At 43.5% G+C, this 26,240-nt stretch overlaps 1 pseudogene; it reads left to right on the top strand.

Moving 5' to 3' along the window:
* Positions 1 to 2,951: 2,951 nt before the first annotated feature.
* LOC135534263 (cysteine--tRNA ligase, cytoplasmic-like) lies at positions 2,952 to 22,558 on the top strand (annotated as a pseudogene).
* Positions 22,559 to 26,240: the final 3,682 nt, after the last annotated feature.

Below are 26,240 nucleotides of genomic sequence, written 5' to 3'. Positions count from 1 at the left end.
CTGCTACCTCATCTTCCTTTCTGCTAACTCTTTGTGGCTAACACATGCTCAAATGACGCCTCAGTGGGTCACCCGGTATTGCTCAAAGGTTGTTTTTTCAGCACCCTAACACCCGCCCTTTTCTCACCTAAGCAGGACGTACGCTTCAACCTACTGGCTGTTCTGACTTTTATATACTTCATTAACTTTAACTTTTAAAACATACATTTTTAAACAACCTTCTTTACTCCCTCCCAATTATAATCTCCTCCAACCTAATGTAATTAACTCCTCCTAACTCATGATCACCCCTTACATCCTAAACATCTAATATTTTAAACATTATAACATTTCATCATTACAACATCTCATTGCCAACTTGTACCTACAGGCCCTAAGGCCTTGTCCTCTAGGCCATCTAACATGGTCTAATATACATTGTACCCTAAAAGCAAACGTCATAACATTCTTTACCATTTTACTGCATTACTTTAATCACCTTTAATATCTCCTACTGTATGTTTACTAATCACCCTTTAATATCTCCTACTGTATATTCACTAATCACCTTTAATATCTCCTACTGTATTCACTAATCATACTTTAATATATCCTACTGTATATTCACCAATCACCCTTTAATATCTCCTACTGTATATTCACCTAATCACCTTTAATATCTCCTACTGTATATTTCCTAATCACCCTTTAATATCTCCTACTGTATGTTTCCCCATGTTTTCTAACATTTAACATATTTAACCTTTACATTATTTTACTAAATTCTAGTCCCAATTTGTTTACGTCTTCTTTTCTTTAATCAATGTCAATTCCCTCTCAATGTTCATTCTTCATTGTGCTCTGTGTGTAAGTGAAAGTTAAACTTCTTTGTGTGTGTGTGTGTGTGTGTGGTTGTATGCAAGTGGGTCCTTCCTACCCATGCCCTCTGTCACTGCCTACTACTCTTGACAACACAATGTGGTTGGCTGATACTTAAAATACCTATCCAGAAAATAGAATGTGTACATTGCACAGTAATATGGCTATTGCTAATATTTTATATCACCATGGGTTCAGTGGAGGCTCCTCAGAGGGCCATCCTCCTCAGTGAATTATTATTATTATTTTTAAAAGTGAAACATTAAAAAGTTATCATTTTTACATAAAACTATACTGAATATATTCACGTCACTAAATAATTGATTAATACACACTGTTTTGCAATGAAGATCTACAGTAGCCTAAACAGCACTCTGTTGGGTATTACCGGGGTGTAGCCGAAGGACAGCTAGTTTCAGTCCTCCTCTGGGTATATTGACTTCAATACAAAACCTAGGTGGCTCAACGTTTTCACCCCCTTCCATAGACTTACACAGTAATTATGACAACTTCCGGAGGATGTCCTCCAACCTATCACAGCTCTTACTGCAAGAACTGACATGCTGTTCACCCAATCAAAGGATCAGAGAATCTAGTACTGAAAGCATAAGCTACAGCTAGCTAGCACTACAATGCATAACATGTGGTGAATAGTTGACTCAAAGAGAAAGACAATAGTTGAACAGTTTTGAACTCATTTATTTATTTAAAAATGAAGTAGAAATGAGAGGAAGAGAGCTAGCTATATTTAGTTGTATTTTTTCACTTTCACTAAGCTAGCAAATGCAGCTAGCTAGTTTAGCCTACTCAAACAGAGAGGGATGATATGATAGCTAGCTGGCTATGGCTATCCAACACCGGAACCCTTCCAAGTCAAGGTAAGCTTTTGGTTTTATTAATTTATTGCCACCGGGGCCGCCAGTGTAACTGCTAAAGGCTATTCCATAGACACATGTCTGTATAGAGATACGTGCTCCTCCCAGTACTGTTTACTCTTGGGATTTTACAAGACATAACACTAGCTCTGGTATTGTAACTGTGGTGGTTATAGACCATATCAATGTGGTTTTTCATATAACCTGGGGTACGATCATTTAAGATGTCAAACATATGATTAAGTTTGCAAAACATTTAATAATTGATTGGATTTAAATGGCACTTTTCTAGACCCCAAAGCTCTTTATAGTGTAAGGGAAAACTCACCACCCTAACCCCACTTATATACTATTTAAAAATATACAATTATTGGCCCATCCAGCCCCCTCGTCAGAGGACAAAAGTAACTTTGTTTGAAATGTTTGTTTTTACAGATATTGCTACAAATACATTATTTATTCACGGTACTTGTATAGACAGTATTACATGATAGGAATACAGTTTGATCTACACATTAAATGATACTCATCATGACATACTCTTGCAATACGGGCCACGGGGTCTTTAGTGATCAGAGTTAGAACACCCGTTTCAAAGTCTCATCTTCAATAAGGGCCACGGGTCTTAGTGACCACAGAGTTGGAACACCCGTTTCAAAGTCTCATCTTCAGTTTTATTGAGGAACATTCCATTGTAAGTGTAGTATTTCAACGTTATTAAAATGAAATGAATGTTGTAAAAGTGTATGCTAGAAATTAGTGCTCTGTCTTTGAACTTACTGCCATGTTCATTTCAGCAGCATTACGTCTCTTTGGCTTTTGTCTTTCCCCTGGTGACATTCATACATCTTTGTGCAACTTTACCTCCCCATTTGCCCAAAACTTTTATCCTTTCTAAATGTTCTGCATTTTAGTGACATTGCCAATTCGTGTTGCCGAATGTCTTTTAGTAATTTGGTTCTAACTTGAACACAATATATTACATTTCGAAAACGAGGCGGTTCCCGTGAACCGAATACGTGTCATCACACTAGCTCATCTGATTGGTCGGGTAAGCGGGTCTTCTGAGCCGGCATGCTCGTAATCACACACCTCAAATGATTGGTTGTGACTGTGGTAACTAGTGACGACCATAAAAACGGGAGGCAACGCGGGTGTCAGAGAATACAGCCATTGGTCTAGACTAGAACTAGAGAGAGAGAGAGTGTACGTCGGGCACGTTATTGTTGCATCAGAAATTGCAGACTGTGGACATGTCAAGCTCGGGAGAGTTCGGTAAGTACTGAAATCGATGCATGTTTTTCATGTTTCCAAATATCAGCAGCGTCTCTTCAAGGTAAATGCGTGTTCTCAGAATATAAATTATTGGATGTTGGCTACGGTAAGGCTAGCTATTTATATAGGCAATGAAATGAATGCCATTCTACACACATCTATAGCGTAATTGTGCAAAATGGTACGCAGCATCATCTGGAGATGTGTGTAACAAAAGTTAAACATTCACCTTCTGCTACCATTTCTGTCAAGCCGTCTACGCATCCAATTCGATGCATACGTGATGCAACAGCCAATCTGGTGGACACTGTCGGTGTGATCAAGCGTCACGAATGTATTTAAATCAAAGTGCCGTCCAGCTAGTAGTACTATTAATGGTTATACTACCCGTATTACTGGAAAGGGCTGAATCAAGCTTTCGCTTTCACAGTGAATGTCCAGAACATGAGTCATGAGAGTGACGGTAGATTTGGGTATTCTGTGAAAATAGTCGTGACCGGTGTACTGGTGGCTGCGTGATGCTCGGTACACCGGTCACGACTATTTTAGTAGAATAACGTTACTCATAGCTTACTGTCACTGTCTCCAGCGCTTGACATTGGTCGTGTGCTGGGAAGAAAATGTTCTGTATTGTCACATACACCAGACAGGTACAGTGAAAATGGACATTCATTTTGAAAGCGAAAATTCAATTCAACCTTTTCCAGGAAATCTGTAGAATAACAATCAATTGTACAAGCTAGCGAAATGGCTTGTGAAAATATCTGCTACTACTGCTAGCTAGTGGTCTACAAACAGTCTCGACATTGGGATCTCTCCATTGGTAACCCTCCTGCTGTGTTCCGGTCGAATTAGACGATTTACAAGGGTTTTGTTTCTCTGAAAAATGTAGTTAATTTAATCTGATTGTCATAAAGGTTCCATAACTTTGTCACACAGGGGATCTGAACACACCAAATACATTTGGATGATTTTCATTACATTTTGGGTGTTTTATTTAACTTTTGTACACCTCTGGTGTTCCTGGTCATTCGACATTAATGGGTGAGACTACAATTAGTGTATAACATTTTGTTCAGGCACATGTCCATTCCTCAGCTGGACACACTTCCATCTCCCAGACCCCTGCATCCATGTGTATTTGAGCACACACACCCCTTCTTGGTTTCCATGGCAGCCCCCACCGGAACCTTTCCCCAATAGGAATCTTTCCCAAGGGATCCCACACCTGTTAGCATTTTCTGAAGTAATGCTTAATGTTTCAATAATATAGGCTTTTCTCACAGCTCTGAGTATATAGCTTTTTTGAGGCCTTGCTCACAATTCATTCTGTGGCAGCACAATGACCAAACGATATACTGTATGTGGGGCTCTTGATCATATCTTTGATCATGACACTGGTGAGGAGGAGAGAGTCCTTGTTAAACTTTGATACAAAGTAGTCTGTGATAAATAGCACTATGTTTCATCTGAGTATTTGCTATAGTCAAAATAATCCATACATTATTATTTTTTTAAACTCAAAAAGGAGTTGTATGAGCTCAGGTCAATGAGGCCTACAGGCCATAAATATCAAATAGAAAGAAGTTCAACACTTGTAATGTTCACAAGAACTTGATGAAAAGATCTAACACAATATTAGGTGATAATATATGTATTAATATGGACTCATAATCAGCTATAATGGGGGGGCGGTCATTTTGGACCGGGAACACAGAATGAATTATAACATGAAAGGAACACAACAGGAGGGTTAACGGAATACGTTCAGAATTCCTACAGCGCTGTTATGATCTTAGTACAGCTGTGTCCTAACATAACCAATGATGTGGTCAAAACACCAAAATGGAAGGTTAATACAGCATTGTTTGTTTTGTCATTTGAGTATTTGTAAATAAACCATGAATATACTGTGTACATAAGGCACATCTCATTGCATCCTGTAACTCTGTTTATGAATTGAACAGGTTAGACTCCCATCCCCCAGTTCACCAAACAAAGTGACAGGGTCAGGTTGTTGAAATGATAGCTTGGACCTTTAAGTTAATACACCAAATCAGATGAAATAGTCAAAGCTCTTAGCCAGTTGTCAACTTTCAGATTGCATTGATCAGCAAGACAGTTGATTAACATATACAGCAGCACAACATTCTTGGGCATCAATTCTTTGCCTTGTCTAGAGACGAAACCAATCCGAAATTAGTTTTGGTTTTTCAAAGGTGTCTTGTCTTTGGGTGAATGTGTGCCGTCTTGTTTTCCACAGCCTTTGATTATGGCTTCTTGCTGCACACAAGTGAGGAGGCCACAGCCACCGTGGCTCTGAATGAGTACCTGAGCTCCCGCAGCTACCTGGCTGGGTTCAGCCCCTCTCGGGTGGACCAGGAGGTCTTTGAGCTCCTGCACAGGCCCCCGGCCCCGCAGCACGTGCACGCTCTGCGCTGGTACAGGCACATAGCAGCCCTGCAGCGGGAGACCCCCGGCCCAGATAGCAGCAGTGAGTAGAGTCCAGGGCCCATGGACAGGATAGGGATGCTCCCCTTAGACTAGAGGAGCCCACTGCATAAGGGCAGTCATGCCCCCCCCCTAGACTAGACCGATAGTGCATGGTCACTTTGGAATGTCGGTAAGGTTAGCTATTTAAATAGTCAATGAAATTAATGTCATTCTTCTACCTATGATCAGGCATTCCGAATGTATTTAAATCAGGGATGGGCACCTTTTGAGGGGGTGGGGGCCACACAAAAACAGATCTCATCATCAGGGGCTGGAGTGGATTGTGGGTAAAGGTTGAATTTCACTTTCACAATGAATGTCACCTTTCACTGCACCTATCTGGTGTATGTGACAATACAACATTTGTTATTTTCTTCCAGAACATGAGTTATGACAAGTCCTGGAGACGGTGTCCGTAGCTAAGAGTATTCTGTGAGAGTAGTCCTGACCGTTGTACTGTTTGCTTCGTGATGCTCGGTATACCAGTCACAACTATTTTCACAGAATACTCATAGCTACTGTCTCCAGCACTTGTTTAAAAAAAAAATGTTTTATTGTCAAATACACCGGATGGGTACAGTGAAAGGGGACATTCATTGTGAAAGCGAAAGCGTAATTAAACCTTTTCCAGTAATATGGTAGTATAACCATAAATGGTACTAGCTGGTCACATTAGATCCAGGCTTCTGGCAATACCTTGTGTTCTGCTGACAGACCCTCTAAAATGAGATGCTACATGTAAAGCTGATGGGCCTATCCTTCATTATTTCAGCAGCAGTACATTGGGCAAGAGCTTCATAGAAGCTTAATAGTGTCAGATATATCCCAAGCCCCTGTTCAATAGGGACTCATAGTGTCAGATATAGCCCAAGCCCCTGTTCAATATGGACTCATAGTGTCAGATATAGGCCAAGCCCTTGTTCAATATGGACTCGTAGTGTCAGATATAGCCCAAGACCCTGTTCAATATGGACTCGTAGTGTCAGATATGGCCCAAGCCCCTGTTAAATATGGACTCATAGTGTCAGATATAGCCCAAGCCCCTGTTCAATATGGACTCATAGTGTCAGATATAGCCCAAGCCCCTGTTCAATATGGACTCATGAGTGTCCAGATATAGCCCAAGCACCTGTTCAATATGGACTCATAGTGTCAGATATAGCCCAAGCCCCTGTTCAATATGGACTCATAGTGTCAGATATAACCCAAGCACCTGTTCAATATGGACTCATAGTGTCAGATATAGCCCAAGCCCCTGTTCAATATGGACTCATAGTGTCAGATATAGCCCAAGCACCTGTTCAATGGACTCATAGTGTCAATATAGTCCAAGCACCTGTTCAATATGGACTCATAGTGTCAGATATAGCCCAAGCCCCTGTTCAATAACTGGCCTCATGAGTGTCAGATATAGCCCAAGCCCCTGTTCAATATGGACTCATAGTGTCAGATATAGCCCAAGCACCTGTTCAATATGGACTCATAGTGTCAGATAGCCCAAGCCCCTGTTCAATATGGACTCATAGTGTCAGATATAGCCCAAGCCCCTGTTCAATATGGACTCATAGTGTCAGATATAGCCCAAGCACCTGTTCAATATGGACTCATAGTGTCAGATATAGCCCAAGCCCTTGTTCAATATGGACTCATAGTGTCAGATATAGCCCAAGCACCTGTTCAATATGGACTCTTAGTGTCAGATATAGCCCAAGCCCCTGTTCAATATGGACTCATAGTGTCAGATATAGCCCAAGCACCTGTTCAATATGGACTCATAGTGTCGAATATAGTCCAAGCACCTGTTCAATATGGACTCATAGTGTCAGATATAGCCCAAGCCCCTGTTCAATATGGCCTCATAGTGTCAGATATAGCCCAAGCCCCTGTTCAATATGGACTCATAGTGTCAGATATAGCCCAAGCACCTGTTCAATATGGACTCATAGTGTCAGATATAGCCCAAGCACCTGTTCAATATGGACTCATAGTGTCAGATATAGCCCAAGCACCTGTTCAATATGGACACATAATAACATTTGCATGATTAGCATTTTGCAATCATCGAAGTCTAACGTTCTTTTAGTCCTGTATTCATTTGTCAAGTGTTAACGGCTCGTGGCAGGAGGACCACCGCTTGGTTGTTTCACTGGACTCTTTCCCATCCCTGAATTGTTTTGTTTTTTTCATCACACTTGTGTTCCTTCCTGTGTGGGTTTTGTTTGTTTTTGACACGCACTTTGAGGGCTAGCTAGTGTGTTGCTTTCCACACTTCACCCCACGCAAACTAAGTCTACTGGTAGCAGGCCTGTATCTTTGATGAAGGCCCACAGACTGCATGGTGTTCCTGTCTGGAGACCAGGGGTGGTTGTCAACAGACTGCATGGTGTTCCTGTCTGGAGACCAGGGGTGGTTGTCATCAGACTGCATGGTGTTCCTGTCTGGAGACCAGGGGTGGTTGTCAACAGACTGCATGGTGTTCCTGTCTGGAGACCAGGGGTGGTTGTCAACAGACTGCATGGTGTTCCTGTCTGGAGACCAGGGGTGGTTGTCATCAGACTGCATGGTGTTCCTGTCTGGAGACCAGGGGTGGTTGTCATCAGACTGCATGGTGTTCCTGTCTGGAGACCAGGGGTGGTTGTCATCAGACTGCATGGTGTTCCTGTCTGGAGACCAGGGGTGGTTGTCATCAGACTGCATGGTGTTCCTGTGCTCTGGAGACCAGGGGTGGTTGTCATCAGACTGCATGGTGTTCCTGTCTGGAGACCAGGGGTGGTTGTCAACAGACTGCATGGTGTTCCTGTCTGGAGACCAGGGGTGGTTGTCATCAGACTGCATGGTGTTCCTGTCTGGAGACCAGGGGTGGTTGTCATCAGACTGCATGGTGTTCCTGTCTGGAGACCAGGGGTGGTTGTCATCAGACTGCATGGTGTTCCTGTCTGGAGACCAGGGGTGGTTGTCATCAGACTGCATGGTGTTCCTGTCTGGAGACCAGGGGTGGTTGTCAACAGACTGCATGGTGTTCCTGTCTGGAGACCAGGGGTGGTTGTCATCAGACTGCATGGTGTTCCTGTCTGGAGACCAGGGGTGGTTGTCATCAGACTGCATGGTGTTCCTGTCTGGAGACCAGGGGTGGTTGTCATCAGACTGCATGGTGTTCCTGTCTGGAGACCAGGGGTGGTTGTCATCAGACTGCATGGTGTTCCTGTCTGGAGACCAGGGGTGGTTGTCATCAGACTGCATGGTGTTCCTGTCTGGAGACCAGGGGTGGTTGTCATCAGACTGCATGGTGTTCCTGTCTGGAGACCAGGGGTGGTTGTCATCAGACTGCATGGTGTTCCTGTCTGGAGACCAGGGGTGGTTGTCATCAGACTGCATGGTGTTCCTGTCTGGAGACCAGGGGTGGTTGTCAACAGACTGCATGGTGTTCCTGTCTGGAGACCAGGGGTGGTTGTCATCAGACTGCATGGTGTTCCTGTGCTCTGGAGACCAGGGGTGGTTGTCATCAGACTGCATGGTGTTCCTGTCTGGAGACCAGGGGTGGTTGTCAACAGACTCCATGGTGTTCCTGTCTGGAGACCAGGGGTGGTTGTCAACAGACTGCATGGTGTTCCTGTCTGGAGACCAGGGGTGGTTGTCATCAGACTGCATGGTGGTCCTGTCTGGAGACCAGGGGTGGTTGTCATCAGACTGCATGGTGTTCCTGTCTGGAGACCAGGGGTGGTTGTCATCAGACTGCATGGTGTTCCTGTCTGGAGACCAGGGGTGGTTGTCATCAGACTGCATGGTGTTCCTGTCTGGAGACCAGGGGCGGTTGCCATCAGAATAGAGTGGTGGCTCGCATACCCTCAGACAGTTGCCCGCTCAAATCACATAAATTAATCCAGAGATTGAAATTCAATTCCTTATGCCCTCTTCAGAGAAAAGTTTGCCTAATGTTGTTATTAAATATGTCCTCTGTTTTTTTAGTAAAGGAAGAGGTCCAGCACCCCTGGTCTGCCCCAACCGAGTCAACCTGCAAAGCTGCGACTCTACAACAGCCTCCCACACGCACCAAGGTGACATGTTAACCTTCTTTTGTTTGCCCGGTGGAGAGCCATTTTGGATGGCTGAATCCCTGATCAAATAGGAAGAAGGACACTGGTGGTCAATGTACAACATAAAGGTTTACATTTAGATCCCATCTCTGTAGCTCAGTTGGTAGGCGTAGCCAGGGCCAGATGGGTTCGATTCCAAAGACCATACATAGAATGTGTGCATGACTGTACGCTTTGGATACAAGTGTCACTAAATGGACTGTTATTAATACCAGACTGTTATTATTGGATAAATGGACTGTTATTAATGCAGACTGTTATTATTGGATAAATGTACTGTTATTAATCCAGACTGTTATTATTGGATAAATGTACTGTTATTAATACCAGACTGTTAAATTGGATAAATGGACTGTTATTAATACCAGACTGTTATTATTGGATAAATGGACTGTTATTAATACCAGACTGTTATTATTGGATAAATGTACTGTTATTAATACCAGAATGTTATTATTGGATAAATGGACTATTAATACCAGAATGTTATTATTGGATAAATGGACTGTGTGTACCAGACTGTTATTATTGGATAAATGGACTGTTATTAATACCAGAATGTTATTATTGGATAAATGGACTGTTATTAATACCAGACTGTTAATATTGGATAAAAGTGTCTGCTAAATGTTCTGTTATTAATACCAGACTGTTATTATTGCAGGAGCTGTTTGTTCCCCAGAATGGAAACAAGGTGTCGTGGTACTGCTGCGGACCCACTGTCTATGATGCCTCTCACATGCGGACATGCCAGGTAAGTTCACTTCAGGAAATAACAAGACAGGCAGTTTGTGACAGCCACACCTCGCAGCAAAGAGCTGTTTACTCCAATAGGTTTAGTCCAATAGGTGTAGTCTATAGTATAATAGGTGTAGCCCAGTAGGTATAGTCTATAGTCCAATAGTCTATAGTCCAATAGTCTATAGTCAATAGGTATTGTCCAATGGGTATAGTCTATAGTCAATAGGTTTGGTCTATTGTCCAATAGGTTTGGTCTATTGTCCAATAGAAAATATTACTGACCGTTGCACTTGGTACAACACGGTAATTACTATTTTCACAGAATACTCCCTAACTTCATCTCCAACATTGTCATGACTCATGTTCTGAAGATTATAATAATGATAGATGTATTGTCCACATACACGGATGGGTACAGTGAAAGGGACATTCATTGTGAAAGCGAAGCGCAAGTCAACCTTTTTCAGGAATGCGGTAGCCTCACCATAAATGGTACTAGCTGGTCACATTAGATTCAGGCTTCTGGCTATAGTCAATAGGTTTAGTCTGTAGTCAATAGGTATAGTCCATAGTCCAATAGGTATAGTCTATAGTCAATGGGTATAGTTTATAGTCAATGGAGTATAGTCTATAGTCCAATGGGTATAGTCTATAGTCCAATAGGTATAGTCTATAGTCAATGGGTTTTAATCTATAGTCCAATGGGTATAGTCTATAGTCCAATAGGTTTAGTCCATAGTCCAATGGGTATAGTCTATAGTCAATGGGTATAGTCCAATGGGTATAGTCAATGGGTATAGTCTATAGTCAATGGTATAGTCTATAGTCAATGGGTATAGTCTATAGTCAATGGATATAGTCTATAGTCAATGGGTATGGTCTATAGTCCAATAGACCTAGTCTATAGTCCAATGGGTATAGTCTATAGTCAATGGGTTTAGTCTATAGTCAATAGGTTTAGTCTATAGTCAATGGGTATAGTCTATAGTCAATAGGTTTAGTCCATAGTCCAATGGGTATAGTCAATGGTATAGTCTATAGTCCAATGGGTATAGTCTATAGTCAATGGGTATGATGTCCAATGAGTAAAGTCCAATGGTATAGTCAATGGGTATAGTCAATAGGTATAGTCAATGGGTATAGTCTATAGTCAATGGGTATGTCTATAGTCAAATGGGTATAGTCTATAGTCAATGGGTATAGTCTATAGTCCAATGGGTATAGTCTATAGTCCAATAGGTATAGTCCAATAGGTATAGTCCAATAGATATAGTCAATAGATATAATCTATAGTCAATGGGTATAGTCTATAGTCAATGGAGTTTAGTCTATAGTCCAATAGGTTTATTCCAGTAGTCACACAAATAGAAGAAAAACCAGAAATATGTCATATGAAAATGCGGTGAGGTGGCAAACCTGATAAGGGCTCCCACAACTCACCTAACTTAATAAAATGATTTTTAAAGTTACAGTATGTACCTAATGACCAGCAGACAAATTCATAAGACAGATCTACAGTTTCTTAGACAATTTTTTCTCGTGTGGTATTTCTATGCTCCCCGTTCTTAATTTAGTTTTATCTTTTACTTTGGGTTTTGTACAGCAACTTCAAACAGCACAAATACAACGTTGTGGATTTAACTGAAATGTTTGGTAGTCTAGATGATACGATAAGGTCTAAAGCCCACCACTTGTTTGTTTTGTCACAGAAACTGAAATTAAGTAAAACTATTTGAATTTCAGCAATCAGTAAATGGGGGGGGGGGGGGGGGGTGATTTATGCATAGTGCATCTTTAATTATTACATTTTTATAATGACATTTTGATGGAACAAAGGTCATACTTTCCTGACTCATAACTGGTTCTGGAAAATAATAGTCTAGAAGTAACACTGTTTCCTGCTGTAGAACCTTTTAGATCAGTTTCAGTGTTTGAATGTTAAGATGTGTGTCCAAGTCAAATGATTTTATTTCTTTTTGTGTTTCAGATCTTACATATCTTTTGATATCCTCCGACGGATTCTGATGAACTATTTCAAATATGACGTGTTCTACTGCATGAACATTACTGACATAGATGACAAGGTAACCAGCAGTGGTACAAAACAACACGTCTCGCCCTTCTGTCGTGAAAACTAAACCGTTGGCTGAATGGTTAGCGATCATTTGTCTGTGTGTCAGATCATCAGGCGGGCCAGACAGAACTACCTTCTGGAACAGTACAGAGAGAAAGAAGCCAGCGGCTGCCCAGGTACTGCAGGATGTCCTTTAGTGCCAGAGGGGTAAGACATCAAACTCTTTATAGTGTCTAGAAAGTTCATGACATATGAATCCGTCATTATTTACCCAGGTGTGGCTACGTGATTGGTCAACTGGGGAACAGTGGCATGTCCTGGGCATACTCTCAGGTTCTAAGTTCACCCCTGTAATGGGGGGTGAGAATGAACTTAGTCCCATATATATATAGAGAGAGTGGTGAACTTGTGCGCTGGATGCCACATTACCACCTCTAACATCCCATTCACTCCATATCATTTGCAGCCCTTCCAGGCCAAGCTGGCCGAGACCACAGACCCAGACAAGAAACAGATGCTGGAGAGGCTGGAGCTCTGCCGTCACTGCTGCTCTGGGACCCCTGCAGGGGGCGGTGGAGAGCAAGGCTGGGGAGGCTGACATACAGCCGCCTGGCTCAGGTAAGATCTCCTCCCTGCTGGCACAGCATAGGTCTCTACGGTTCTGTGAGTCTAATACACTTCCAGAGGTTTGGACTGAGTTACCTAGTCAAGTCACATTTGATTGTCTCGGCCCAGTCGAGGGAGGGCCAGCTCATGAGTAATGGCCCGAACGGAGCACATGGAATGGCATCAAACACCTGGAGACCATGGAAACCAGGTGTTTGATGTATTTGATACCATTCCACCTGATTCCGCTCCAGTCATTAAAATTCTCCTGATTAGGTGACACCAACCTCCCGTCGCCGCATTTTTATGAAAAAGAACACAGAGACAAACGAAGTCAAATGTGTTCTTTTGGTTCTTTGAGAAGGTGTTACTGGAGAAGGCCAAAGACCTGCTGTCTGATTGGTTGGATGCTCAATTTGGCAGTCAGGTGACCGAGAACTCCATCTTCTCTCTTCTTCCAAAGGATTCTGGGAAGGGAGTACCACAACGACATGGGCGCCTTGAATGTAGGTGGAAACACACACAACCCATATGTTATCATTCATATAACATTTATATTTATAATAAATTGTTAATTGTATTTTACTATGAACTTTTCTAGTGTCAATGCTCATTATCAGATGAGTCATCTTGAATGTAGGTGGAAGCACACAACTATTATGTCACATGACCTGAATTGTAACCTTTTTATTTTATTCAAGGTGTTTTTATCAAACTGTCCTCTTTTCCTTTTTATGTCAGGTGGTTCAGCACCATCCTCAGATAATGTCTTCTCATTTCTGGATAAGAGTTAAAACACAGGATCAAATCTTATGTCACACGATTATGCAAAAACACAGGGCCCTATCTCATAAACCATACAGTATTTTTAGCAGTAATATAACATGAATATTTGTAATTGTTAATCATATTCTACTATTAAAATGACTACATTTCTAGTGCCAATCTGATGATGGTTGTTAAAATGACTGATTCCCCCACCTCTTCTGTGTGCAACCCCACCAGGTCCTTCCCCCAGACGTACTCACCCGCGTCAGCTTTGTGTACTGCCCAGAGATCGTGGACTTTGTGAAGAAGATCCTAGACAATGGCTTCGGGTAAGGGAGAGATGGTCTCTGTTATCATTCAGGCCCCTCCTCTAATTAGTTTTAAAACAACTCTCAGTTCATCCTTGTATCTCTGTCGGCTTCTTTGATTTTCCCGTCGGCAGGTACGAATCCCAACGGTTCAGTTTATTTTGACACAGCCAAGTTTGCCACCAGCCAGAAGCACGCGTACGGCAAGCTGGTACCTGAGGCGATCGGTGACATGAAAGCTCTGCAGGAGGGAGAGGGTAATAATATCGATCATTTATAAAGAGCTTTTAAAAACCACAAAGTGCTACAATGTATGTGAGTTATTGGTCGTCCCTGTGTCCTGCAGGAGATCTGAGTGTCTCAGCAGACCAGCTCAGTGAGAAGAGGTCGCAGAATGACTTTGCCCTGTGGAAGGCCTCTAAGCCGGGGAGCCGTCCTGGGACTCACCCTGGGGAAAGGGTCGGCCTGGCTGGCATATCGAATGTTCCGCTATGGCTGGTTCCATCTTGGGAGAGTCCATGGACATCCACGGGGGAGGGTTTGACCTCCGATTCCCCCATCACGATAACGAGTTGGCTCAGTCCGAGGTAAGGGTTTTGCCTCAAGTAATCTGTTTCTATGACATGGACAGTGTTCTGTTTGTGCACTCAAAGTGTGCACTTGTTCACTCCCCCTCTAGGATTTGAAAGCATTGGCCTATAGTAGCAGCAAAGTCCACAAGGGCGAGTGAATGAGTGTACACTTCAGGGGAGAAGTGTAGGAATTGGAATGTAACCGTAGTATTCAAGTTGAACAACAAGCAGGATACCTGTCCACGAGGCTTACTTTTGGAGAACGACCACTGGGTTCGCTACTTCCTGCACACTGGTCACCTGACCATGCAGGCTGCAAGATGTCCAAATCTCTCAAGAACTTCATCACCATCAAGGATGCCCTGGCGAAGAACACAGGTGAAGAAACTTCTCAGTAGCCATTAAAACAATAGCATTATGTTAATGTGGGTGTCAGGAGTGTGTGTGTGTGTGTGTGTGGCGTCTGCGTGCAAGCTAACAGCTGTTCTCTGTGTGTTCCCCTCAGCTCGGCAGCTCCGTCTAGCCTTCCTGATGCATTCCTGGAAGGACACCCTGGATTACTCCTCCAGCACCATGGAGTCGGCTGTCCACTACGAGAAATTCCTGAATGTAAGTGATAATATAGCCCAGAGGTACTTCTCTCTAGTCTTAAACAGGTAGGTCAACATTTTGGTCCTTTTATGTCTCTTGTGTGTAGTTTGAAGGTAGTTTCTGGAGCCCAGGGCCTGCGTTAAGGGCAGGTCTTAGGGGCTTGGCCCCGCGCTACCCGTCTAAATAAAATATTTCAATGTTAATTATTTATTTGTGTGACGGATCATCTGAGCGAAACAGCGCCCCTCTGTCTCAGTATGTGTGGCCCATGTTATCATTTTTTGGGGCCAGACTGCTACATATAAGCTGCTTTGCCCGCTGGGATGTTTTCTCCGGTGAGATAGTTTCAGACACTTGTGAATTTAAGGAAAGTTGCCCGGTGCACTGTTCGAATGCTGTAATTTTTTTATTAATTTATTTGACCTTTATTTAACCAGGCAAGTCAGTTAAGAACAAATTCTTATTTTCAATGACTGCCTAGGAACAGTGGGTTAACTGCCTGTTCAGGGGCAGAACGACAGATTTGTACCTTGTCAGCTCGGGGGTTTGAACTTGCAACCTTCCGGTTACTAGTCCAACGCTCTAACTACTAGGCTAACCTGCCGCCCCGAATCATTATTTGGGACAATTTTTATTTATTTATTTAACTAGGCAAGTCAGTTAAGAACAAATTCTTATTTTCAATGACGGCCTAGGAACAGTGGGTTAACTGCCTGTTCAGGGGCAGATGTACAAAGGTAACCTACTTTTTTTGAAGTGACTTGTTTAACAATCGGATGAAAACATCATGACTGGTTGTATTCATGCCACATTTACTACGATACTATAAAACCCATAAAAGAAAAGTATGACTTGCAATACTCTTTTTGGCCAGATAGCATCAGATACATGGGTTAAACATACTGAGACAGAGGGGCGCTGTCTCGCTGCTTGTTGGAGCGCGTCTCTGTCAATTGTGGAAGTCAAATGCCTGTCCAACTGATTCATTCTGGCGCCGGCTCTGATAGGGCCATCGCCAACTCCTCCATTGTCCCTGTCTGCAGACTGGAAGTGTACAGGAGCAGCTAGCGTGTTAGCTTGTTAGCGTAGGAGTGTTTATTTTCATGAAATTGTTTTAGTTTTTCTTCTACTCTCCGGCTCTGAGGACACAAAGTGCACCTGTTCGAGTCCGCTGGCCACAAGGGGACTTTCTTTCTTATTTATTCCTCTTCCTCTCCTCAACAGGAGTTTTTCCTCAACGTCAAAGACATTCTCCGAGCTCCCTGTGACGTCACCGGACAGTTTGAGAAATGGGAGGCAGCAGAGATGGAGCTCAACGAGAGGTGAGAGGAGAAACGTCGCAAGCCTGGTGTTAATAGTCGATACGACTTCGTTTTGAAGGTTTGGTAATAATGCCTTCGTTATGGGGTTGTTAAAGTCCCTTGGAGCTTGTGGCCTGGAAGGACCTTTAAAAAAAAATAAAAAAAATAAAACCTGTCTTATGAGGCATGGCACACAAAAACCGAAACATCTGAAGGCTTCAATAAGGTTTCAATGTTTCGAGCTTCATAACAGGATTTTGGTAAAGAGTTCTGATATGACCTTAGTAGTCATTAGTCATTCCATGTAATGTCATGTTTTATGACAAACCTGTGTTGCAGTACTCTAACAATGTACCACTTAATCATTTGTTCTGAATGACTGCCCCCTGGTGGCAGCTCCATGTGTAGACTAGAGAGGAAACCCCCACTAGCATTGTCCCTGTCTGGAGCTTCTATGAGAGTAAACCCCGCCCACTCCTCCATTGTCCCTGTCTGTAGCTTCTATGAGAGTAAACCCCGCCCACTCCTCCACTGTCCCTGTCTCTAGCTTCTATGAGAGTAAACCCCGCCCACTCCTCTATTGTCCCTGTCTGTAGCTTCTATGAGAGTAAACCCCGCCCACTCCTCTATTGTCCCTGTCTGTAGCTTCTATGAGAGTAAACCCCGCCCACTCCTCTATTGTCCCTGTCTGTAGCTTCTATGAGAGTAAACCCCGCCCGCTCCTTCACTGTCCCTGTCTGTAGCTTCTATGAGAGTAAACCCCGCCCACTCCTCCTGCGCTCCTTCACTGTCCCTGTCTGTAGTTTCTATGAGAGTAAACCCCGCCACTCCTTCACTGTCCCTGTCTGTAGTTTCTATGAGAGTAAACCCCGCCCGCTCCTCCACTGTCCCTGTCTGTAGTTTCTATGAGAGTAAACCCCGCCCGCTCCTCCACTGTCCCTGTCTGTAGTTTCTATGAGAGTAAACCCCACCCGCTCCTCCACTGTCCCTGTCTGTAGTTTCTATGAGAGTAAACCCCACCCACTCCTTCACTGTCCCTGTCTGTAGTTTCTATGAGAGTAAACCCCGCCCGCTCCTTCACTGTCCCTGTCTGTAGTTTCTATGAGAGTAAACCCCGCCCACTCCTCCACTGTCCCTGTCTGTAGTTTCTATGAGAGTAAACCCCGCCCACTCCTCCACTGTCCCTGTCTGTAGTTTCTATGAGAGGAAGGCAGCAGTCCACGCGGCGCTGTGTGACAACGTGGACACGCGCAGCACCATGGAGGAGATGAGGGCGCTGGTAACCCAGAGCAACACCTACATAGCCAGTAGGAAGAGCTCCAAGCTGCAGCCCAACCGCATGCTGATGAAGAGCATCGCTCTCTACCTGACTGACATGCTCAAGGTGAGGGAGAGCTTGTGCAGCATACCAGGGGGTGTATTCATTCATTGCACACTGTTGCAAAATGTTGTTGCCACCAAAATGAGTTTCTATTGGACAAATTCAGTTCCTCCCTGTTTGGTTCCGTTTGGTTCCGTTTGGTTCCTAGTGAATACACCCCGGTATTACACTCACAAGACCAGAGCTGAAGTCGGCTGTTCCAGATTAACCCATTTTGAAGGGCATGACTAAACAACGGTGCCATCACGCAAATCTCGTGAACACATTCAGTAATTAAACATGAGAAGCGGCGATGTAGAAAGTGAAAACCTGGGTCACGTGATATTTACACCACTATAGCTAAGATGGAAACCTATTCAGTGCTTTTACTTATCAGGGGACCACATCCCTTTTGTTCTGATGAAGTTCTCTAACCCTGTCTGTGCTGTAGACCTTTGGGGCCATTGAAGGGACCGAGCCTATTGGATTCCCAGTGGGAGGAGATGGTCACCATGTGGATGTAAGTATTGCCCTGGAGATACCAGGCTGCTATTGGATTCCCAGTGGGAGGAGATGGTCACCATGTGGATGTAAGTATTGCCCTGGAGATACCAGGCTGCTATTGGATTCCCAGTGGGAGGAGATGGTCACCATGTGGATGTAAGTATTGCCCTGGAGATACCAGGCTGCTATTGGATTCCCAGTGGGAGGAGATGGTCACCATGTGGATGTAAGTATTGCCCTGGAGATACCAGGCTGCTATTGGATTCCCAGTGGGAGGAGATGGTCACCATGTGGATGTAAGTATTGCCCTGGAGATACCAGGCTGCTATTGGATTCCCAGTGGGAGGAGATGGTCACCATGTGGATGTAAGTATTGCCCTAGAGATACCAGGCTGCTATTGGATTCCCAGTGGGAGGAGATGGTCACCATGTGGATGTAGGTATTGCCCTGGAGATACCAGGCTGCTATTGGATTCCCAGTGGGAGGAGATGGTCACCATGTGGATATACAGTGCCTTGCGAAAGTATTTGGCCCCCTTGAACTTTGCGACCTTTTGCCACATTTCAGGCTTCAAACATAAAGATATAAAACTGTATTTTTTTGTGAAGAATCAACAACAAGTGGGACACAATCATGAAGTGGAACGACATTTATTGGATCTTTTAAACTTTAACAAATCAAAAACTGAAAAATTGGGCGTGCAAAATTATTCAGCCCCCTTAAGTTAATACTTTGTAGCGCCACCTTTTGCTGCGATTACAGCTGTAAGTCGCTTGGGGAATGTCTATCAGATTTGCACATCGAGAGACTGAAATTTTTTCCCATTCCTCCTTGCAAAACAGCTCGAGCTCAGTGAGGTTGGATGGAGAGCATTTGTGAACAGCAGTTTTCAGTTCTTTCCACAGATTCTCGATTGGATTCAGGTCTGGACTTTGACTTGGCCATTCTAACACCTGGATATGTTTATTTTTAAACCATTCCATTGTAGATTTTGCTTTATGTTTTGGATCATTGTCTTGTTGGAAGACAAATCTCCGTCCCAGTCTCAGGTCTTTTGCAGACTCCATCAGGTTTTCTTCCAGAATGGTCCTGTATTTGGCTCCATCCATCTTCCCATCAATTTTAACCATCTCCCCTGTCCCTGCTGAAGAAAAGCAGGCCCAAACCATGATGCTGCCACCACCATGTTTGACAGTGGGTATGGTGTGTCCAGGGTGTTGAGCTGTGTTGCTTTTAAGCCAAACATAACGTTTTGCATTGTTGCCAAAAAGTTCAATTTTTGGTTTCATCTGACCAGAGCACCTTCTTCCACATGTTTGGTGTGTCTCCCAGGTGGCTTGTGGCAAACTTTAAACGACACTTTTTATGGATATCTTTAAGAAATGGCTTTCTTCTTGCCACTCTTCCATAAAGGCCAGATTTGTGTAATATACGACTGATTGTTGTCCTATGGACAGTGTCTCCCACCTCAGCTGTAGATCTCTGCAGTTCATCCAGAGTGATCATGGGCCTCTTGGCTGCATCTCTGATCAGTCTTCTCCTTGTATGAGCTGAAAGTTTAGAGGGACGGCCAGGTCTTGGTAGATTTGCAGTGGTCTGATACTCCTTCCATTTCAATATTATCGCTTGCACAGTGCTCCTTGGGATGTTTAAAGCTTGGGAAATCTTTTTGTATCCAAATCCGGCTTTAAACTTCTTCACAACAGTATCTCGGACCTGCCTGGTGTGTTCCTTGTTCTTCATGATGCTCTCTGCGCTTTTAACGGACCTCTGAGACTATCACAGTGCAGGTGCATTTATACAGAGACTTGATTACATACAGGTGGATTGTATTTATCATCATTAGTCATTTAGGTCAACATTGGATCATTCAGAGATCCTCACTGAACTTCTGGAGAGAGTTTGCTGCACTGAAAGTAAAGGGGCTGAATAATTTTGCACACCCAATTTTTCAGTTTTTGATTTGTTAAAAAAGTTTGAAATATCCAATAAATGTCGTTCCACTTCATGATTTTGTCCCACTTGTTGTTGATTCTTCACAAAAAAATACAGTTTTATATCTTTATGTTTGAAGCCTGAAATGTGGCAAAAGGTCGCAAAGTTCAAGGGGGCTGAATACTTTCGCAAGGCACTGTAAGTATTGCCCTGGAGATACCAGGCTGCTTCTCGGCAGTCGAGGTGCTTTCAACATGATCTACTGTTGGGATTGGCCACCACCATCTCTCCTCAGTTGGTAGTGGTCCTCTGTTGCTCAGTTGGTAGTGTATGGTGTTTGCGATGCCAGGATAGAGGGTTTGATTCCCGGGATCACCCATATGCATGTATGTATGACTAAGTCACTTAAAATGAATCATATTGTTATTATTATATCCGTGTTCTCGTAGACGTTGTGATTCTGTGGACGTTTCTAGTCAAGCTAACTGAGGCTGCTTGCAGATGGAGACCACGGTGATGCCCTATCTGAAGGTGCTGTCAGACTTCAGAGAATCTGTTCGCAGAATTGCCAGAGAACAGAATGGTAAATACTTCCTCCCAAGTTATTCAACAAAAATACTAATAATTGAACACAGTTGCCTGCTGCTAGAAATGTGAGGCTTGTAGACGTGGTGACTGTCTCTGTTCTCTCTGTCTCTGTTCTCTCTGTCTGTGTTCTCTCTGTCTCTGTTCTCTCTGTCTCTGTTCTCTGTCTCTGTTCTCTCTGTCTCTGTTCTCTGTCTCTGTTCTCTCTGTCTCTGTTCTCTCTGTCTCTGTTCTCTCTGTCTCTGTTCTCTCTGTCTCTGTTCTCTCTGTCTCTGTTCTCTCTGTCTCTGTTCTCTCTGTCTCTGTTCTCTCTGTTCTCTCTGTCTCTGTTCTCTCTGTCTCTGTTCTCTGTCTCTGTTCTCTCTGTCTCTGTTCTCTCTGTCTCTGTTCTCTCTGTCTCTGTTCTCTGTCTCTGTTGTCTCTGTTCTCTCTGTCTCTGTTCTCTCTGTCTCTGTTCTCTCTGTCTCTGTTCTCTCTGTCTCTGTTCTCTCTGTTCTCTCTGTCTCTGTTCTCTCTGTCTCTGTTCTCTCTGTCTCTGTTCTCTCTGTCTCTGTTCTCTCTGTCTCTGTTCTCTCTGTCTCTGTGTCTCTGTTCTCTCTGTTCTCTCTGTCTCTGTTCTCTGTCTCTGTTCTCTGTCTCTGTCTCTGTTCTCTCTGTCTCTGTTCTCTCTGTCTCTGTTTCTCTCTGTCTCTGTTCTCTGTCTCTGTTCTCTCTGTCTCTGTCTCTGTTCTCTGTCTCTGTTCTCTCTGTCTCTGTTCTCTCTGTCTCTGTTCTCTCTGTCTGTCTGTGTTCTCTCTGACTGTCTGTGTTCTCAGTGACAGAGGTTCTACAGCTGTGTGACGTGGTCCGTAATGACACCTTACCTGAGCTGGGGTGCGTCTAGAAGACCATGAAGGTAAATGCACTGACCACAATATGCACACACACACACACACACACACACACACTATAGATCAGCGAAAACTAGTAGCAGCCACAGTGATGACTGGCTGTGTTGTCTTGTCAATGTCAGGCCTTCCCACTGTGGTGAAGCTGGTGGACAAAGAGACCCTGCTGAGGGAGAGGAATGAGAAAAAGAAGATGGAGGACGAGAAGAAGAACAAGAAGGAGGAGGCTGCCAAGAAGAAGCAGGAGCAGGAGGTTAGTAGGACCATAGAGATGGATAGAGGGACTTCCACCAAAGATGATGAGTCCTCTAAGGAGAGTCCTTTATCTATGGCAGGACCACTGTCTTCCGAGTCCTCCACTAACTGATCTGAGAGCAGTATTAATGTTAGCCTCATGTCCTAGATGCAGGTGTATTGATGTGAATCCTCTGCTAACTGATCTGAGAGCAGTAATATTGATGTTACCAGCCTCATGTCTAGATGCAGGTATATTGTGTCCCCTCTGCTAACTGATCTGAGAGCAGTAATACTGATGTTACCAGCATCATGTCTAGATGCAGGGATATTGATGTGTCTCTGTTCATGGTTGGTTTCATCACAGTTGGCCAAACTGGCGAAGATGAAAATCTCCCCGTGCGATATGTTCCGCTCTGAAACCGACAAGTATTCCAGCTTTGACGAGGCGGTAAATATCCAACAACTGTAAACCTCCTTGATATCTGGAGTGGCTACAAGGCTTTATTGAACATCAAGTGTTTTAACAGACACGTACTGCTCCTCCAACAGGGGTTTCCCCACGCATGACGTGGAGGAAGGATCTCAGTAAGGGACAGACCAGAAGCTGCGGAAACTCCACGAGGCCCAGGAGAAACTGCACCAAGTATCTCCAGACCAATCAAAATGGCTGCTGAGAGTCCTGGGCCTCGTTCAGTTGTCAAACGTTCTCGAATGTCACAGATGGTTTGCGCCACTATTGTAGTCGACATGATTCCTGAATCTACACGTCAGAGAGAAGCATGTTTGTTTTACATGGCATATTTCTATCTGAACGTTCCCGAACGTTGCGTCCTGCTGAACACGCCCCCTGGAGGACGCTGCTCCGCCCCCTCCCGCGCTCCGCCCATAGCAATAGTTCTGTCCTCATTTGTCGTTATTCAGTTCCTCCAATCATTTTCTTTTTTTTGCTAAATCAACAATTCCCTGCATATTATGTGAGTGGTTGCAAATTTGACCAATCACCGCACTCCGAATAAAGCAGTCCAATCGTCGCAGTATTATCGCATAAAATGTACCCATCACCACAGCACAAGAGAGCTTGCAATTTCAACCAATCACCTCACATTTACCGTGTAATATAGTTCATTCAAGCCACACGACAAAACTTTTCCCTCATCAGTGTATTTTCCAGACCAATTGTACAAAATCATCGTATATCGCCATGCAGAATCATCGTATATCGCCATGCAGAATTGCAGTAGCAAAATACAGCTTTTTTTTTCTCTCTCAGAAAATTACACAAAAAAAATCACTGTGAATTCCTGGAGGGCCTGACTATTGGTGATGCTGAGGCCAGAGACCCTGGGTGTGTTTCAATAGTCTAAAGAATGATCTCCTCGTCTCCTCTTATCCTGAGTTGACAAGTCAGTACGGTGGAGGGTTATTTTCCTTCTCCTCTCCACCTCTTTTACATTAGAGCAGGTGAAAGGTGAGGAGATGAAACCGCATTCGACTATTGAGATGCATCCACCCTCCCAGTGTTTAAGACCTTGAGACACAACCTGGGCTCCTCTGCTGCACTCCATGGGGTCACTTTAAAGGGTTGGTTCAATCAAAATCAGTAATTGATCATTTTTTTTGTTTTGTTTTTGTGATTGACTGCAACTACAGTTCAGATTCAGTTCCTTTCCTACAGCTTCCACCGGCTAGGTTGGTATTGATAACCTGTTTCACTTGTTTTAGCTTTAACTAAATTGCGTGCCAAAATGAACTCTGCGTAAAACCACGCCTGGGGGTAGTCGATAGCGACTAAAGTGTGTCTGTGGTTGCTTTAGCAAAGTAATAATAACCTACTATTTGTAGTTGTAGACACTCCCTGGCCCGACGACAACCTGCAAGCTGAAGAAATGATGACATTCAAGTGAACTATCCCTGTAGACAACAGTTTGTCTGTTGAAAGGAAAATGAGTCCTCTGAAACCCTTTGTTGGCCCAGGCTTCCATGTACTGTAGATAGTTTTCGCTCTCCACTGCAAACTGCTATTCAGTGCTGTTATTGGTTGGCAGCGTGTCCTTCAGCCGTCCATTGAGGTTTCATTTCCCTCTCCACCATGACTGCATATCATTCCTTTTTTAAATTCTGATATTATGACAGAGAGGCCGGTGAGGTTGATACACAGTGAAGTTGAATTAATGCACAGATTGCAATGCAGAGATGATCACAGAAACATTTGTTCCAGAGGCTTCCTTGGGGGTTTTGGTCTTTTACATGACAAAATAACATGCTTTGAGCAGGTGTTAGGCATGTTACAACGATAGCAGAGGATGAGACATCTTTTATAGAAATATGGAATTTGTGAGACCTTGAAATAAACATAAAAAATAAAAATAAAAGCTTTTTCACCAAACATTATTTTGTTTCTTCAGTTTTGAAATGGTTGAGCAAATACTAAATTAATTCTGTAGAGCTAACACAACTACAGCAGTGACCATCTACTAGTTACTAATAGATTGGGTTTATTGCCCCCCCTCCACACACACACACCACCTTCTGTTTGACAGAAACACAAAAATCACATCTGCAAAATCAACAAAGGATTTTATATGTAAGTGGAATCTCCAGCAAACAACTGGTCTTCTGAGCGTTCTGATCCCAGAGATGTTCCATGCGCACAAAAAGCTTTTTTCTCAAATGTTGTGCACAAATTTGTTTACGTCCCTGTTAGTGAGCATTTCTCCTTTGCCAAGATAACCCATCCACCTGACAGGTGTGACATCATGAAGCTGATTAAACGGCATGATCATTACAGGACAATAAAAGGCCAGTCAAATGTGCAGGCTTTTTTTCCATTAAAACAATACTACAGATATCTCAAGTTTTGAGGAAGTGTGCAATTAGCATGTGACTGAAGGAATGTCCACCAGAGCTGTTGCCAGAGAATGAATGTTTTTCTCTACCATAAGCCGCCTCTATCGTTTTAGAGAATTTGATAGTACATCCAACCGGCCTCACAACCGCAGACCACGTGTATGTCGGCGTGTGTGCGAGTGGTTTGCTGATGTGAACAGAGTGCCCATTGGTGTTATGGGCAGGCATAAATTACGGACAATGAACACAATTGCATTTTATCGATGGCAATTTGAATGCACAAAGATCCCTGTAAGCGAGATCCTAGGCACATTGTCGTGCCATTCATTCACCGTCATCACCTCATGATTCATGTCATCACCTCCATGTTGCAAGGATCTGTACACAATTCCTGGAAGCTGAAAATGTCCCAGTTCTTCCATGGCCTGCATACTCACCAGACATGTCACCCATTGAGCATGTTTGGGATTATCTGGATCGGCGTGTACGACAGCGTGTTCCAGTTCCCAGCCAATATCAAGCAACTTCACACAGCGATTGAAAGAGGAGTGGGACAACATTCCACAGGCCACAATCAACATGAACTGTAACTCACAACAATTTCCTAGTTTTTACTATGTTGCATTTTATATTTTTGTCCATTATAGAAATATAATTACATTCTCTGATAATATAAAATTATATTTAGGTCACTTTTAAAATGCCCTATGTATTTAAGTCTGTGGAATGTCATTCTCTGTGCTCATCTTTGCTGTTGACCATATTTCTAAGCATAAACACAAACACGACCATGTTCAGCAAACTGGATGAACCCAAAGAGGCCTCCGTGGTGATACAAGAAGCCTCCAATAGTGGGGCCGATGGTGCGGAGCAGAAGTTACTGAGGCACACAGGCCCCAGCATCGTGCCTGCAGAAAGTGAATAGAACCAATCAGAAAAATGTCCAGAGCAAAACAGACAGAAGTTGCACTTCAATGCTCAACTGTTTCTTTGAGAATGTTATGACACCAAGTGTGATTCTTTCTCTGTAGGCAATTTTTTTTACGTTTTTGTTGTTGTTGTTAGGTTAGCCAATGATTTACTGTTTAACTGATACCCCCTTCACATTTCTCAACATATGTGTTTGAAACACTTAATTGTCTCACCGGTATCGGAGGAAGGCACAGTCTTTGTCAGCATGCTGTCAGTGATGGCGTTGAACACGCTGAAAAACATCATGGGGAGGACGATGAAGCAGAACTGGAACAACGTTGGCCATGAAGACCTGCCAAGGGGAGAAACCAAAATGTTAGCCATGAAGACCTGCCATGGAGAGAACCAAACGTTAG

The sequence above is a fragment of the Oncorhynchus masou genome, unplaced genomic scaffold, assembly GCF_036934945.1.
Source record: "Oncorhynchus masou masou isolate Uvic2021 unplaced genomic scaffold, UVic_Omas_1.1 unplaced_scaffold_3226, whole genome shotgun sequence".
In the NCBI taxonomy this organism is placed as follows: Eukaryota; Metazoa; Chordata; class Actinopteri; order Salmoniformes; family Salmonidae; genus Oncorhynchus; species Oncorhynchus masou.
This window is presented reverse-complemented; position numbering and strand designations above follow the sequence as displayed.